The following is a 17,075-nucleotide window of genomic DNA, read 5'->3' on the forward strand; positions in this document are numbered from 1 at the left end:
CTCCAAACCTGTTCTGTAACTCCAAACTACTTACGTAGATGGCTCCTAGGAGAAAGGAAGGGGGCTACTCTGAGACTCCCGTGGCATCTCTCATGCTGCTGGTGGGGCAGAGTCACAGCCATAGCCATAGCCCCCTGGCGGGAGCATCATTACTATTTTCTGGGCCAGTGAAGGGAACAGCATTGAGGTTGGGACAACACTGGTGCTCTAGGAGTGTTGGATTGGCTCCACTGGTACACTGTGCAACCCTGACTGCACTACTGCTTTTCCCCTCCCCCTCCCTCTCCTGGTAAGTGATAGCAAGGCCACTGCTGGGAAGCTATTACCATGGCTCCACCTCACCAGGCTAGCTGCTCCTGCTGCTATGACTGCAAGCCAGGTGTTAGGAGCACTGGGAAACACAATTTCCCCATTGCAACCGGCAGAGGTCAATTGTGCTGGGGAAATTTCATTTCCCAGTGCTTGTGATGCTTGGTTCATAACAGTAGCTGGGAGCCAAGTTAAAGGGAGGAATGGGAGAGCTCCCTCTCTTCCTTTAGTCCAACATTGCTACTGCTGGGAGTGAGAAGTTTTGGAGACAGCCTGCGTATTAGAGGGAAGCATAGAGGGAGGACTTGATTTCTTCTTTGCCTCACTTTAAATGTCATGCTCATCTCATGCTTGAAGTGAGCTTTACAAGTCACCAAGATACATATATTCCAGCCAGTAAGTAGACATTGCTAGTTTCATACGTAAGGTTTACATCACTGTCTTGCACTGCTCTCTCACAGTGTTTCTTAATTTTAAATCTGATCATTGACAAAACATAAGAGAAATAAGAGGAGCTGCATTTGCAATGTGAATGAGCAACCTGGTTGATGCATGTTCCATATTTCCATTTAAAATCTGATAGAAATATATCTCCCTGCCATAAAAAAGAGGGGCAAAGACCCCTTTCCCTCTGAGCCAATACTGGACCTAAGAATACCCCAGACTTGTTCATGCAAGGGGATGTATCCAGGAGTAACCGCAAACAGGGTGCTATTTATCCTTGGGCAAGCGCTGCTCTAATGTCAGTTTTCTTGCAGATTTATTGCTAACACTTTATTCAGTGTCCCCCCTCAAACCAATTTGAATGCTCTCGCAGAAATGAAGCATACAATACATACATATTCCTTACAACACACCATCTGAATGTCAAGTACAATCCTACAAACAACCTTATCTTTTTGCCTCCAAAACAACTCATCAGTGTGTACGTGCGCAGAAATTGCATTGACAAATGTAATGTTATGAGTTCTGTGGGTGCTAGACATTTCTAAATTCCTGGAACCAGTAACTGTTAGAATTTAATCAAGGCTCAGAATGTTAAACCTGGGACGAGACCCATGTGGAATCAGCAAGTGTCAAAAGCTTGTTAAGCTAGTCTAAGCTTTCTGTGTGAGGTGATAATATGGGGGATGAACCATTAAGAAAACAATGGATCAAAGAAACAGAGATGGGACTTCTCCCTCAACAGATAAAGCCAGGGTTTACAGTAGAGAATTGGGAGCAATGTGAGTTAGAAACTTAGGTTAGGAAGAAGCTATGTGACAGAGACTCAAAGCAGCAGGCAGAACGTGGAGTTTGATGTCTGTTTAGATCCAGGGCTATGCCTATGGGAGAAACAAAGCCATCTTGGGGTGCTAATGTTCTGAACCCCTCCATCATAGTCACTGGTGGAGGAACGGGGGGCGAAGGGAGTGCACCGCCCCCTGCACCATTGGGGAGGGGGTACCAGCGCGGCCGCCCCCAAGACACGCAATGTGCCACATCCCCAGGACACATGCCAGCCATGCCCCCACCAGCTCTCCGCCCCCGGTGCCAGAGCATGCAGTTTCGCCACTGATCATAGGCTCAGGCTGTATATATGTGTAAATAAACAATATATCATAAAGCAGACCAACATCCCAGTGAGGCAAATCGGGTCACAACCTCAACAGAGGCCCCACCCCAGTTCCCTCAGGCCCCACCCTCGACTCTCGGCTCCCTCCCTCCCTTGTGGCTCACCCCTCCCCCTGCACCACACCACTGACCAGGCCCTTACACACTTTCGGCCACTGCTGCTGCCTTCACCTCTGCAGCGATGGCCATGGCCGTTGCTGCTTCAAGGGCTGCAGAGACTCAGCTTTTCAGCTGACATACTTCCGGAAGCCAGCACCACTTCTGGAAGGAGAAGGGGGAGTGGGTGGCACATGGGCACAAGGTGAGAGGACACTTTTGGTCCTGTCTTTTGGTCCAACTATCTGGTGGGAGGCAACTGTCTTGCACCAGAGTGTAGGACCCAAAAAGTGTGCCTTTTACTCTGGAACAGCCAGAGTTCAGGAGCCAAAACAAGACGTTTGGGAATGGAATCAGAAGCCGGGGTGGCTTCTGTAAATCCAGGATGTTCCACTTAAAATGGGACAGCTGCGCAGTGTGCATAAATACACCACAGTCTCCACTGTGCCTCATTCCCCAAAGGAAACATGAACCTTGGGTGAGCACCTAGAACCCCTGGAATCGGGGTGGCGTGCAACCATAATGTGTTCTGAAATTAATATTATGATTCAGTGACCAAAACCCATTTTCTAAGAATTCAGAGAAGGCAGTGGGAAGCAGCTTACAAAGCAGTTAGAAACTATATATTCTTTTCTGTGAACGTTTTGTCTGCAATGCATTGCCAGCAGTATGAGTAAGATGTTCCCCTGTGTAGGTCGAGCTTTCACAAAGTGCAGTGCATTTTATCTGAGAGGGGGTGGGTCTATGGTGATGGCCTGGAGAATTCCACCCCAATTCCAGGGCTGAGTGGGTGATCCCTTCTTCTTCCTGGTGAGTAGTAGATAGGTAGCCGTGTTGGTCTGCCATAGTCAAAATAAAAAAATTCCTTCCAGTAGCACCTTAAAGACCAACTAAGTTAGTTCTTGGTATGAGCTTTCGTGTGCATGCACGCTTCTTCAGATACACTGAAACAGAAGTTGCCAGATCCTTCTATATAGTGAGAAGGTGGGGAGGGGTGTTACTCAGAAGGGTGGTGGGAATGGGAGATAGGCAGATAGCTGAGAGAGCCTGTTGACGACTCTTAACGACTGTAATAGGTCTTACAGGAAAAGGCAAGGGGTGAGAAGGTGAGAAATGGTTTAGTCATGTATAGTGAGATAAGAATCCAATGTCTTTGTTCAGCCCAGGTCTTTCCATGGTTTTAAGTTTGGTAATGAGTTGTAATTCAGCAGCTTCTCTTTCCAGTCTATTTCTGAAATTCCTTTGTAGTAAAACAGCTATTTTGAGATCTTGTATAGAATGTCCTGGGAGATTGAAGTGTTCTCCTACTGGTTTCTCTGTTTTGTGATTCTTGATGTCAGATTTATGTCCGTTTATTCTTTGGCATAAGGTTTGGCCTGTTTGTCCAATATAGAGAGCTGAAGGACACTGTTGGCATTTGATGGCATACACAATGTTAGACGATGAGCAATTAAATAGTCCCGAGATGGTATGTGTGATGTTGTTGGGGCCAGTAATGGTGTTGTCTGGGTGTATGTGGCAGCAAAGTTGGCATCTGGGTTTAGAATCATAGAATCATAGAATCATAGAGTTGGAAGAGACCACAAGGGCCATCGAGTCCAACCCCCTGCCAAGCAGGAAACACCATCAGAGCACTCCTGACATATGGTTGTCAAGCCTCTGCTTAAAGACCTCCAACGAAGGAGCCTCCACCACACTCCTTGGCAGCAAATTCCAGTGTCGAACAGCTCTTACTGTCAGGAAGTTCTTCCTAATGTTTAGGTGGAATCTTCTTTCTTGTAGTTTGGATCCATTGCTCCGTGTCCGCTTCTCCGGAGCAGCAGAAAACAACCTTTCTCCCTCCTCTATGTGACATCCTTTTATATATTTGAACATGGCTATCATATCACCCCTGGGACGCGGGTGGCGCTGTGGGCTAAAGCCTCAACGCCTAGGGCTTGCCGATCGAAAGGTCGGCGGTTCAAATCCCCGTGGCGGGGTGCGCTCCCGCTGCTCGGTCCCAGCGCCTGCCCACCTAGCAGTTCGAAAGCATCCCCGGGGGCAAGTAGATAAATAGGTACCGCTTACCAGCGGGAAGGTAAACGGCGTTCCGTGTGCGGCTCTGGCTCGCCAGAGCAGCGTTGTCACGCTGGCCACGTGACCCGGAAGTGTCCCTGGACAGCGCTGGCCCCCGGCCAATAGATGTGAGATGGGCGCACAAACCCCAGAGTCTGTCAAGACTGGCCCGCTCGGGCAGGGGTACCTTTACCTTTACCTTTATCATATCACCCCTTAACCTCCTCTTCTCCAGGCTAAACATGCCCAGCTCCCTTAGCCGTTCCTCATAAGGCATCGTTTCCAGGCCTTTGACCATTTTGGTTGCCCTCCTCTGGACACGTTCCAGTTTGTCAGTGTCCTTCTTGAACTGTGGTGCCCAGAACTGGACACAGTACTCCAGGTGAGGTCTGACCAGAGCAGAATACAGTGGCACTATTACTTCCCTTGATCTAGATGCTATACTCCTATTGATGCAGCCCAGAATTGCATTGGCTTTTTTGGCTGCCGCGTCACACTGTTGGCTCATGTCAAGTTTGTGGTCAACCAAGACTCCTAGATCCTTTTCACATGTACTGCTCTCAAGCCAGGTGTCACCCATCTTGTATTTGTGCCTCTCATTTTTTTTGCCTAAGTGCAATACTTTACATTTCTCCCTGTTAAAATTCATCTTGTTTGTTTTGGCCCAGTTCTCTAATCTGTCAAGGTCGTTTTGAAGTGTGATCCTGTCCTCTGGGGTGTTAGCCACCCCTCCCAGTTTGGTGTCATCTGCAAATTTGATCAGGATGCCCTTGAGTCCATCATCCAAGTCGTTGATAAAGATGTTGAATAAGACCGGGCCCAAGACAGAACCCTGTGGCACCCCACTAGTCACTCTTCTCCAGGATGATGAGGAACCATTGATGAGCACCCTTTGGGTTCGGTCAGCCAGCCAGTTACAAATCCACTGAGTGGTAGCATAGTCAAGACCGCATTTTACCAGCTTCTTTACAAGAATATCATGGGGCACCTTGTCAAATGCCTTGCTGAAATCAAGGTAGGCTACATCCACTGCGTTCCCTTCATCTACCAGGCTTGTAATTCTGTCAAAAAACGAGATCAGGTTAGTCTGACATGACTTATTTTTCAGAAATCCATGCTGACTATTGGTGATCACAGCATTCCTTTCTAGGTGCTCACAGACTGTTTGCTTAATGATCTGCTCCAGAATCTTCCCTGCTATTGATGTCAGACTGACTGGGCGGTAATTATTTGGGTCCTCTCTTTTCCCCTTTTTGAAAATAGGGACAACATTTGCCCTCCTCCAGTCTGCCGGGACTTCGCCTGTTCTCCAGGAATTCTCAAAGATGACTGCCAGTGGTTCTGAGATCACATCTGCCAGTTCTTTTAATACTCTTGGATGCAGTTCATCTGGCCCTGGAGACTTGAATACATCTAAACTAGCCAAATATTCTTGTACTATCTCCTTAGTTATTCTGGGCTGTGTTTCCTTTGCTGAATCATTTGCTCCAAATTCTTCAGGTCGGGCATTGTTTTCTTTATCGGAGAAGACTGAGGCAAAGAAGGCATTTATTGCAGGCTCTGGTGCCAGTGTCTGTGTTAAGTCTGGTTGTAGTATTATTGTGGGTTAGGAGTTGTTTAAGATTGGGTGGCTGTCTGTAGGCAATGAAAGGTCTTCCTCCCAGAGCTTGAGAAAGAGAACTGTCATTGTCCAGCAGAGGTTGTAGATCTCTGATGATGCGTTGTACTGTTTTACTAGCTACTATGGATGTGGAATCTCTGTATACCAACATCCCACACAACGATGGTTTACAAGCTATAAGGAACACCATTTCAGATAAAACCACAGCAGACCTTGCCACCAAACTCTGCCAATTTGTCCTTACCCACAACAACTTCAAATTCGGTGATGACCTGTTCCTTCAGATCAGCGGCACAGCAATGGGCACCCGCATGGCCCCACAGTATGCCAACATCTTCATGGCAGATTTAGAACAACGTTTCCTGAACTCCTACCCACTCAAACCTCTCTTGTACCTGCGATACATTGACGATATTTTTATCATCTGGACACATGGTCAACAGACCCTGGGCACCTTTCACCAGAAATTTAATGATTTTCACCCCACAATCAACCTTACAATGAATCAATCTATGCAAGAAATACATTTTTTTGGACACTACTATAAAAATACAGGATGGGCGCATAGACACCACCTTATACCGCAAACCAACTGACCGACAAACATATCTACACGCCTCTAGCTACCATCCCAAACATACCAAACAGTCCATTGTATATAGCCAGGCACTACGTTACAGCCGCATCTGTTCCAATTCTACAGACAGAGACTCTCACCTAAGAGATCTACAGCAAACCTTCTCAGAACTAAAATACCCAGCAGATGAAGTTAGACAACAGATCAACAGAGCCAGACTGATACCCAGAGAGAACTTGCTGCAAGACAGACCCCAAAAAGAAAATAACAGAACACCTCTAGTCATCACATACAGCTCCAAAGTTAAAACAGTACAACGCATCATCAGAGATCTACAACCTCTCCTGGACAATGACAGTTCTTTTTCTCAAGCTCTGGGAGGTAGACCTTTCATTGCCTACAGACAGCCACCCAATCTTAAACAACTCCTAACCCACAATAATACTACAACCAGACTTAACACAGACACTGGCACCAGAGCCTGCAATAAACCCAGATGCCAACTTTGCTGCCACATACACCCGGACAACACCATTACTGGCCCCAACAACATCACACATACCATCTCGGGACTATTTAATTGCTCATCGTCTAACATTGTGTATGCCATCAAATGCCAACAGTGTCCTTCAGCTCTCTATATTGGACAAACAGGCCAAACCTTACGCCAAAGAATAAACGGACATAAATCTGACATCAAGAATCACAAAACAGAGAAACCAGTAGGAGAACACTTCAATCTCCCAGGACATTCTATACAAGATCTCAAAGTAGCTGTTTTACTACAAAGGAATTTCAGAAATAGACTGGAAAGAGAAGCTGCTGAATTACAACTCATTACCAAACTTAAAACCATGGAAAGACCTGGGCTGAACAAAGACATTGGATTCTTATCTCACTATACATGACTAAACCATTTCTCACCTTCTCACCCCTTGCCTTTTCCTGTAAGACCTATTACAGTCGTTAAGAGTCGTCAACAGGCTCTCTCAGCTATCTGCCTATCTCCCATTCCCACCACCCTTCTGAGTAACACCCCTCCCCACCTTCTCACTATATAGAAGGATCTGGCAACTTCTGTTTCAGTGTATCTGAAGAAGTGTGCATGCACACGAAAGCTCATACCAAGAACTAACTTAGTTGGTCTTTAAGGTGCTACTGGAAGGATTTTTTTTATTCTTCCTGGTGACAGAGACTACCCTGATGCTAAATGAGGGGACCTGAACTGACCTCAATGTGGCTGCCATTTTGAGTGAAATAGCCTAGACTTCCTTTGACTTTTTGAGCCTGGGCTAGCTTCTAAACTTTACCTCTGAACTCTCAACCTACCAGCAGTCATTTCTTGAATGCCCAGTGTTTTTTTTTTTTTTTTTAATAATAATTTTTATTACATTTTTTACAAAAATAACAAAGAGATCAAAAAGTAAGAAAAAAAAAAAAAGACCAGAAAAAAAGGAAAAAGAAAAACACGACCATTTCAATAACTCATTTCAAATTTCCATTGGACTTCCCCCATCCCTCGCAGAATGCATTTCTTAACAATAAATTTATCAGCAAATTATATCCTTATTTCGTATGTTTCTTTCTATTTTCAATTACAGTTTAAATTTAAATCTCTTGATCAATATATACTCTGAGCAATATACCATAATATCGTTTTTACCCATTTAAACCTTGATTCTTTCATAAATCTTGTCAAATTTCATAAATAATTAAGTTTTGTTACTGGAGCTAGATTCCCAATCACACGACATCTTATGTTTCATATAACTTATAATACTTTTGCAAATAGTCTTTAAATTTTTTCCAGTCCTCCTCCATTGCTTCTTCTCCCAAGTCTCGAATCCTTGCAGTCATCTCGGCTAATTCCATGTAGTTCATCAGTTGCGTGTGCCAGTCCTCCAGTGTGGGCAAATCTTGGATCTTCCAATGCTTAGCGATAAGAATTCTTGCTGCTGTTGTAGCGTACATAAAAAAAGTTCTATCCTTTTTAGACACCTTCTGGCCGACAATGCCCAGAAGGAAGGCCTCTGGTTTCTTGGGAAAAGTGTACTTAAACACCTTTTTTAACTCATTATAGATCATTTCCCAGAAGGCCTTCAGTCTTGGGCAGGTCCACCAGAGGTGAAAGAATGTTCCCTCAGCTTCCTTGCATTTCCAACATTTGTTATCGGACAAATGGTAAATCTTAGCTAGCTTAACCGGGGTCATGTACCACCTGTATACCATTTTCATAATGTTTTCTTTCAAAGCATTACATGCAGTAAACTTCATACCGGTGGTCCATAACCTTTCCCAGTCATCAGACATAATATTATAACCAATGTCCTGAGCCCATTTTATCATTGCTGGTTTAACTGTCTCATCTTGAGTGTTCCATTTAAGCAGCAAGTTATACATTCTCGATAATAACTTGGTCTTTGGTTCAAGCAACTCTGTCTCAAGTTTCGATTTTTCCACCTGGAAACCTGTTTTTTTGTCTAGCTTAAAAACCTCATTAATTTGGGCATAATGCAGCCAATTTTGCACCTTATCCTTTAGTTTTTCAAAGCTCTGCAATCTCCAGTTACCTTCAATATTTTCTATTATTTCCCAATATTTCGGCCAATAAGCCTCCATATTGGTTGTTTTCCGAGCTTTGGCCTCTATTGGTGAGATCCACCTCGGAGTTTTGCTTTCCAATAAGTCTTTGTATTTTTTCCAGACCATATATATTGCTTTTCTGACAATATGGTTTTTAAACATTCCATATGATTTACCCTTGTCATACCACAAGTACGCATGCCAACCTAACGAATTGTTGAAGCCTTCCAGATCTAGGACATCAGTGTTTTCTAATAGAATCCAATCTTTCATCCAGCAGAAGGCTGCCGCTTCATAGTATAGCCTTAAGTCCGGCAGGGCAAACCCCCCTCTCTCTTTTGCATCAGTTAATATCTTAAACTTTATTCGGGGCTTTTTGCCCTGCCAGACAAACCTAGAAATGTCCTTCTGCCACTTTCCAAAACATTCCACTCTGTCCACAATCTGCAAGGCTTGAAACAAAAACAACATCTTTGGCAAAACGTTCATCTTTATAGCTGCAATTCGGCCTAACAAGGATAATTTCAGTCTTGACCAAATTTCTAAATCTTTTTTAACTTCTAACCAACATTTCTCATAATTATCTTTAAATAGATTCAAATTCTTGGAAGACAGATTGACCCCCAGGTATTTCACTTTCTTAACAATATTTAGTTCTGTCTCTTTCTGAAACCCTTCTGTTTCCATGGCCGTCAAGTTTTTCCCTAAGACTTTAGTTTTTTGCTTGTTCAACTTAAAACCCGCCACCCGACCAAATTTCTGGATCAGTTCTAAAACTCTTTTTGTACTGGGTTCTGGCTCCTGTAGTGTTAAAACCAGGTCATCTGCAAATACTTTCAGTTTATATTGTTTCGCTCCGACCCGTATTCCTTGTACCTGCCGATCCTCCCTTATCATGTTCAGCAAAACCTCCAGGACTGAAATAAACAATAAGGGGGATAGGGGGCATCCCTGTCGTGTTCCTTTTTCAATATGAAGTTCTTCTGTCACCACATTGTTCACTATCAACTTAGCTTTTTGTTCTGAATAGATTGCTTCTATTCCATTCTCAAACCCCCTTCCCACTCCCATCCCTTCCAAATTTTTCTTCATAAATTTCCAGGAAATGTTATCAAAGGCCTTCTCCGCATCAATAAAGATCAATACTGCTTTGGTGTTAATATTTGTTTGTAAAAGTTCCAAGATATCAATAATGTTCCTGGTATTGTCAAACAAATGTCTGCCTGGGAGAAAGCCGGCCTGGTCTTTATGGATTATCTCATTTAATACTTTTTTTAATCTGTTGGCCAGAATATCCGCAAATATTTTATAATCCACATTTAGGAGTGAGATGGGACGGTAGTTCTTAAGTTGAGTCTTTTCAGTTTCCACTTTAGGTATCAATGTGATGAATGCTTCTTTCCATGTATCTGGTGCCTTCCCTCCCCCCATAATCTGGTTACAAACCTCCTCTAGTGGTTGTATCAAATAGTCTTTTAACGTCCTATAATACTTGGAGGTGAGTCCATCAGGTCCTGGAGATTTGCCCAGCTGCATATTCTGAATGGCATCCTCGATTTCTTGTTGTGTTATTTTACAATTCAAGGTTGATCTCTTCTCTTGAGATATTTCTGGAAGACCATTTTCTTTCAAAAATTGTTCTATCTCGGTTACATCCTCGGGTCCTTGTGTATACAGCTTTTTAAAATATTTCTGGAAACACTTTCTAATTTCTCCCGGTTTCTGAATGTTCTTTCCTTCAACTTCTAGATTGGTAACATAGTTTAATTTTTGTCTCTTTTTCAACTGCCAAGCTAGCAGTTTCCCACATTTATTCGCCGATTCAAATGATCTTTGTTTCATTTGTTTAATTCTCCATTCCACTTCTTGGTTAATCAGTTGCGCATATTGTGACTGGTGGAATTTAATTTCTCTTAAAGTCTCTTTGGATTTTGGGTTTAATCTTAATTTTTTCTCGCCGTCTCTTATCTTCTCCAATATCTTGTCCTTTTTACCATTCCAGAGTTTTTTCTTAATCGTATTCTGTTGTATCAGAAACCCTCTCATAACAGCTTTGCTCGCGTCCCAGATTGTTCTTTTTTCCACCGAGGTGTTCAAGTTGATTTCAAAATAGTCCTTTAAAGCTTTTTGGGCCTTCTTTACAATCTCTTGATCTCTTAGCAGGTTGTCATTCATTTTCCATCTGAAGGAGTCGGCAGTAGTAAATCTCATTTCCATTTTCAGAGCGTTATGGTCGGAGCAAGTCTTTGGGCAGATTTCTATTTTTGTGGTCTTAGGTGCCAGCCCTCTAGTTGTCCAAATTTGGTCGATCCTTGTCCATGACAGGTGGGCCTCAGAAAAGAAAGTTCCTTCTTTACCTAGGGGGTTTCTCGTCCTCCATGAGTCAATTAAATCCATATTGTCAGTTAATTCAAAGAAAGTTTTTGGTAGTCTTCCATCTTTAGTCAAATTCTGGTTCTGTGACTTATCCATAAAAGTAGAGACAACCCCATTCATGTCTCCCATCATAATGATGTTAGAATAGTCCAGATAGTCCAATAATGTCTCATGCAGCTTCTTATAAAATTCTGATTTCCCCTCGTTTGGTGCATAAATTCCTAATATCAAAATTTTCTCTCCTTGGGTCGAAATCTCAATAGCCAGGATTCTTCCTTGTTCATCTTTAAACAAAAATTTCGGTGAAAGAGTCTCTTTGGCGTAAATCACCACGCCTCTCTTCTTGACTCTGTCTGATGAGATGAATTCTTGGCCTAATCTTTTATTTATTAACACCTTCCTGTGTACCCTTGTCACATGGGTTTCTTGCAAACAAATTATATCCAAATTCTCTTTCTTTAGGATATGGAAGATCCGTTTGCGTTTTTCTGGGGAATTCGCGCCATTAATGTTCCAACTATACAGCTGCAGAGACATCTTGTATCAATCTGTTGTTACTCTTGTGGGGTGTCCTCTTTTTTGTCCGAGTCCGAAGGTGGTAACTCTTTCCCTAACTCTGGTGGTGGCCAAATAGCTGCTCCTTTCTGTAGGTCTTCTCCGTGATCGTGTAGGAACTTCTGGCAATCCTCTTTCGTTTTGATTTTTATCTTCTTTCCTTTGTATTTAAATAAGACACCTTGTGGGAACTCCCACCTGTAAAGTATTCCGTTACCTCTCAAAAGTCCAGTTAGGTCAGTGTAGTTGGCTCTTAGATCCAGTAATTGTTTAGGGATATCTTTGTAAATTTGTGCTCTTCTATCCTGGATCACAAGTGCTTTATTGAAGTGTAAATCAAGTAGCTTGTCTCTCTCCTGTTTAGTCCTTAAAATAATCAAACAGTCTCTAGGCCTGTCCTTCCCAACGACTCTTCCCAATCTAAATGCAGTCGTTATTTTGAAATCTGTGTCTTGGTTTATACCCCAGAATTTGGAAAATTCTGCCGTTAAAAAGCCGGTCAAATCCTCTTTCTCAATCTCTGGGATAGAGCGTAATCTCAGGTTATTTTCCCTGTTTCGCAGTTCCACCAAAGACAGGTAGGCCTGCTGGTCTGTAATATGTTTGTGGAGCGGTCTTACCTCTCCTTTCAGTTCCTCCACTCCTTTGGCTGCAGCCTCTGCTTTTCCAATCGCAGCCTCCGCCAATTTTCGATTTTCAGATGTTGCGTCGTTTAAATTTCCAATATCTTGTGAATGCTTGGCCACCTGTTCCGAAAGTTTGGTAATTGAAGATGTGGCTAAGTCAATTTTTGCAGTTTGATCATCCACTTTTTTGTTCAAAATTGCGAATTGTTGTAACATTTCCTCTAAAAGAGTGTTAGATCCTCCAGATGCCATATCCTCACCTATTGGTTGTTCAGCTTCTTCAGCTGGTGTTGTTGGCGAGGGTGCAGTCTGTAAAACAGCAGGGACTGAAGATCTACGTCCCTGAGAAAACAGGGTTGTTTGTGTCAGTTTGCCTTTCCCTGCCTTCGACGCAGCTCTTGTTTTTACCCTGTCGCTCATTCCACACCTGTCTTTGGATTCAAGGTCAGACTGTCAAAAGTTTCATGAGAAAGGCAGGCACAAGCGTAAACAATCTAACCACAGAAAGACAAAGCAAAGTTGGTTCTCAGGAAATTGTAAGTCCCAAGTTCCACTAGAGGGAGTAATGTTGCAATTCAGGGAAGAAGAAACAAAATTTCAGACGCCATTAAAGTTCCTTAAGTTAAGTAAATTAACGATGATCCTTGGAAAAGACCTTTTCCCTCTAGCAGAGCTCTCACAGTGTTGCCATAAGTTTCTTAAAGGGTGCAAAGTACAGTTGTTTAATTGTATCCAACAGTAATGCCTCTAAGTGTCCATTTCAAATTTATAAGTGTATCCGCAAAGTAGCCTTTTGTCCCACTGCAAGTCCGGGACTGGGGGTTTTAAAGTCTTTAGAATTTAGAAAAGTCCAGCAGAGGAGAAAGTCCCCAAATAAGGTACAGAAAATAGCAAGGAAATAAAAGTAACTTGCCTGCTTCAGTTTCCGACTTTTCCGAACGTATGATGTCTCACTTTAAAATCTCTCCGCACTGCTTCCAGCTTGTCAAATCTTTGCTTTTGATCACTAGCATCCTCGGGAGACGGACTTCCTTTTTCTCGCCTCCCGCTTTCAGCCAAATTCATAAATTTGTAATCCAATTTTGAGTAAATCTTACTCACGAGTAGTTGGTTTGTAATCCAATGTAAAAGGAAGAAAGGTCGGCGCTCATCCGCAACAGCCGCGCGGCTTCACTCCCGCAGAAAGAGCGATGAATCCACAGCACCGCTTCCCCTCCGCGCTTCCGGAGCCCCTTACGGGGTCCCTTCTTCGTTTTGGGGGTCGCTCTAGGTGCCCGCCGGATCCCACGGCCACGAGCTCACTCTGCTCGTGGTTTTTCTTAGTGGGTCGTCGCTTTTTGAATGCCCAGTGTTTTAGCATGCAGCTGCATGTATGTAACTCGTTGCTATGTCCATTAGAAGAGGGCTAGAACTGGGCATATCAGATTTCCTTTAAAACATGCTGATAAGAGAAGGAGGCTGCCTAGCTACAGCCCAGAAGCTCTGTTTTTGCTCTCTGCAGTTTCCACAGTTAAAGCAGTTTGGGTGGCTCAAATGGTAGCCCTCTGCTTCTGGGAGGAAAGCATGTCAGCTCTGCCAAAGCAACATCTTTCTGCCATCATCTTGGAACAGAGTTAAAATGGTTCTTAATACAGTACAGTGCTCTGTTATCTGCACTGAACAGGAAACGAATGCTAGAGCCATAAGACTGAACCTCTTGTGTATGTGGGTAACTGGTACCTATTAATAGTCATTAGAGCCAGCATATGAGTATAACATGATGGGTCTTTTTATCTATATCCAGTAATTCAAAGGAGTCTCACGGAAGAAGAGTCATCCATCAATTTCATTTTAACAATCGACATGGTGCACTGTTTATGTATTTGTTCCTTACCATCCTATTTATCTTCCAGGAGATGTGCTGATCAAGGAACTATTAGCTAGGAATGGTCTAATGAAAGAACATTAGAACTTTATCATCTGGCATTAGCATTTAATCCTATATTTACACATCCTTGCTCTAAATACACTCTCTGCACTTACACTTTGCTGCTTCAGAGGCCTTCTGTCTCTCATGCTATGCCAGCTCCACTCTGGGTTTTGTCTATACAAAACTGAACTTGTTCTGCTGACAGGTGCAGCTTCTGCTAAGTCTTTTGATCATTGCACAAAACACTCATCCTGATGTCTTTTGATCTAAGCAGTGCACAGAAAATCTAAGGCTGTAGATTCATACTTCCCTATCCCCCTCCCCCTCACTTCCGGGGTTTAAATTGGAGGCTTTGTGGCTATAGATAAATGGCTCTAAATTGTTTGTCTTTAACTAATGCAAGTTTAATAGAAGCCGCTCAACTCAGCCAGCCTTTTGGAAAGCTTGTCTGAAAGCTTAAAAACTAGGAAGGTTTTCCTGCTAACTGATGGAGTGGAATTTCAGTTATGTAGGTGTGATATTACTTGTAGATAAAGCTCTTCTTCCATCCCTCCCATAACAACTCATGTTTCTATGGAGAGAGTTAGCCTCTACATTGTATTTTGACTTTCTGCTATGCAGATCTCATGAAGCAACAGCATCCTTCCCCTGCTGGTTTGCAAGCACATCTGCATTCCCTCTCTGATACCAAACCCCAAAGGGAATTTATATTGTGAATTTGTAAGGAGTAGGCTATACAGTGGTGCCCCACAAGACGAATGCCTCGCAAGATGAAAAACTCGCTATACGAAAGGGTTTTGCGTTTCTTGAGCTGCTTCGCAAGACGAATTTCCCTATGGGCTTGCTTCGCAAGATGAAAACGTCTTGCAAGTTTGTTTCCTTTTTCTTAACACCGTTAATACAGTTGCGACTTGACTTCGAGGAGCAACTCATAGAACGTGGTGTGGTAGCCTTTTTTGAGGTTTTTGAAGACTTTGGTGATTTTTGAAGCTTTTCCAAAACTTTCCCGACACTGTGCTTCGCAAGACAAAAAATTCGCTAGACGAAAAAACTTGAGGAACGAATTAATTTCGTCTTGCGAGGCACCACTGTATGCCTGTGTCCTTTCTAATTCCTGCATCCAACAAGGATCCAACTGCTGGAGTAGCCAGACAAGTTTCTTGCTAATGGCACTGTAAGTATGGGTTGTTAAGGTAACAAAGGAAGTGGCTGTCTGGTAGAAGACAAATGGTGTTGTCCCCTCCCTCAACTGTTTGGTAGTTAAAAGAACAAAAAGCATAAGTGGAGATGTGTCAATTAGAAGCTAGAAGCAATGAAGCAGGCTGGACAGCTGAGACACAAAGCCATGCCTGATTTCTGCTGGGATCCCAAACCATGGCTATGGGAGAAGCAAGACCTTCTTGGGGTGCTAATGCTCAGAAGCCCTCCATGGCAATGAAAACAACTTTCTATTGGTACTTTGTGGAGGATCCAAAGTGTGTCTTGGGGAATTGGAAAAAAAAGACCAATGATACGGGGCCAACATGAAGAAAATGAAAGTAGGTTGGAAAAAATGGGGGAACAAAAAGGAATTTTGTGAAAGTGAGGGAATGAAAGGGGACTGCAAATTCTAATACGTTGTATATTTGAGCAGGTAGTCAATAAATAATGACTCATCTGGAATGCTGGCTGCGGTGTGTGTGTGATCTTCCTGAATGGATTTCCCTTTTGAGAACAATGTTTACGGCTTGAGATTGTCTGACTCATCCTGGAAGTGCCATTGTTCTGTCTAGTTTGTATTTGCAATTCTATGGGATTCCCACTTGGTCGAAGAAGCCTGCATCCTGAGTCTAAAGCAGAGGTTTCAGGATGTCAAAACCCACAACTGGTGCTTTTTATTCAGTACTCAATTATGCTACCATTATTGCAACCTCATTTCCTGAGGAGAAATGAACTTTCTGGATCCTCGTGATTAGCTCACTGACAAGATGGTCAAGCATACAGAAAGCAACCACGGGACTGTATATAAGGTCAAAGAAGGAAGGTCATCCTTTCATATGGTCATCCACCACAGCCAATCCTGTCTTCAGCCAAATCTATCCTGAACACAAAATGGAAGCAAGCAGTGAAAGCTACATAACGCCACCCAGCCAGTACTGGCATACATCCCCCAAAAGATTGACCACAAGACAACGCATCCCTCTGGCAGAAAGAGGTTTCCTACCCCTGAAGGCCCCTGTGCAGAAAGAACATTGAACTGAATGAATGGAGATTGGGGGCAAGGCTAGCAGCCCACTTTCAATCCTCTCCCCCATTCAGTTGTGTGCAGAGCACACGTCTGCACAATGCTATATAAGCCTTTCTTCACTTATACTGGTCCCAAGCCATTTTGTTCCTCCTTGGGAATAGGGGGCCATTAGACTACAATCTTTGCAGTCTGCATATCATAATGAAAATCTTATTTCTTCCTGGACTGGTACATCAATAGGCATTTTAGTAACTGAGGAAGTATGGCTGCATGCAAAGCATGGAATGGGCCCTTCACTCTCAATTTTTCTCCTGCAAGATAAGTGATAACTTCTTAATGTATGTTTTCAGTCTGGTAAATAAGAAGTGGCTACAATATACTCCGGTGCTCTAAATAGAATTTTATCCCCCAAACCCATTAAGTATATGTGAATGGGAATGGAGTCAGATGTGCTGGTTTGTATAAGTGGTACACTCTCTCCTTGCTAAATCCATTCAGAAAAGTATTGAAGTCCATTTAGGGTCTTG

The 17,075-nt window shown here is 43.2% G+C and overlaps 2 long non-coding RNA genes across 2 annotated transcripts in view; one reads left to right on the top strand and one right to left on the bottom strand.

Moving 5' to 3' along the window:
- Positions 1-17,075, bottom strand: part of LOC309534385 — a 415,746-nt gene that overhangs the window by 87,053 nt on the left and 311,618 nt on the right. The gene's annotated exons all lie outside the window — the stretch shown is intronic.
- The window catches only part of LOC309534419, a 36,348-nt gene that overhangs the window by 16,713 nt on the left and 2,560 nt on the right, over positions 1-17,075 (top strand). The gene's annotated exons all lie outside the window — the stretch shown is intronic.

Source organism: Podarcis vaucheri, assembly GCF_965113315.1.
Source record: "Podarcis vaucheri genome assembly, chromosome: 6".
Classification (NCBI taxonomy): domain Eukaryota; kingdom Metazoa; phylum Chordata; class Lepidosauria; order Squamata; family Lacertidae; genus Podarcis; species Podarcis vaucheri.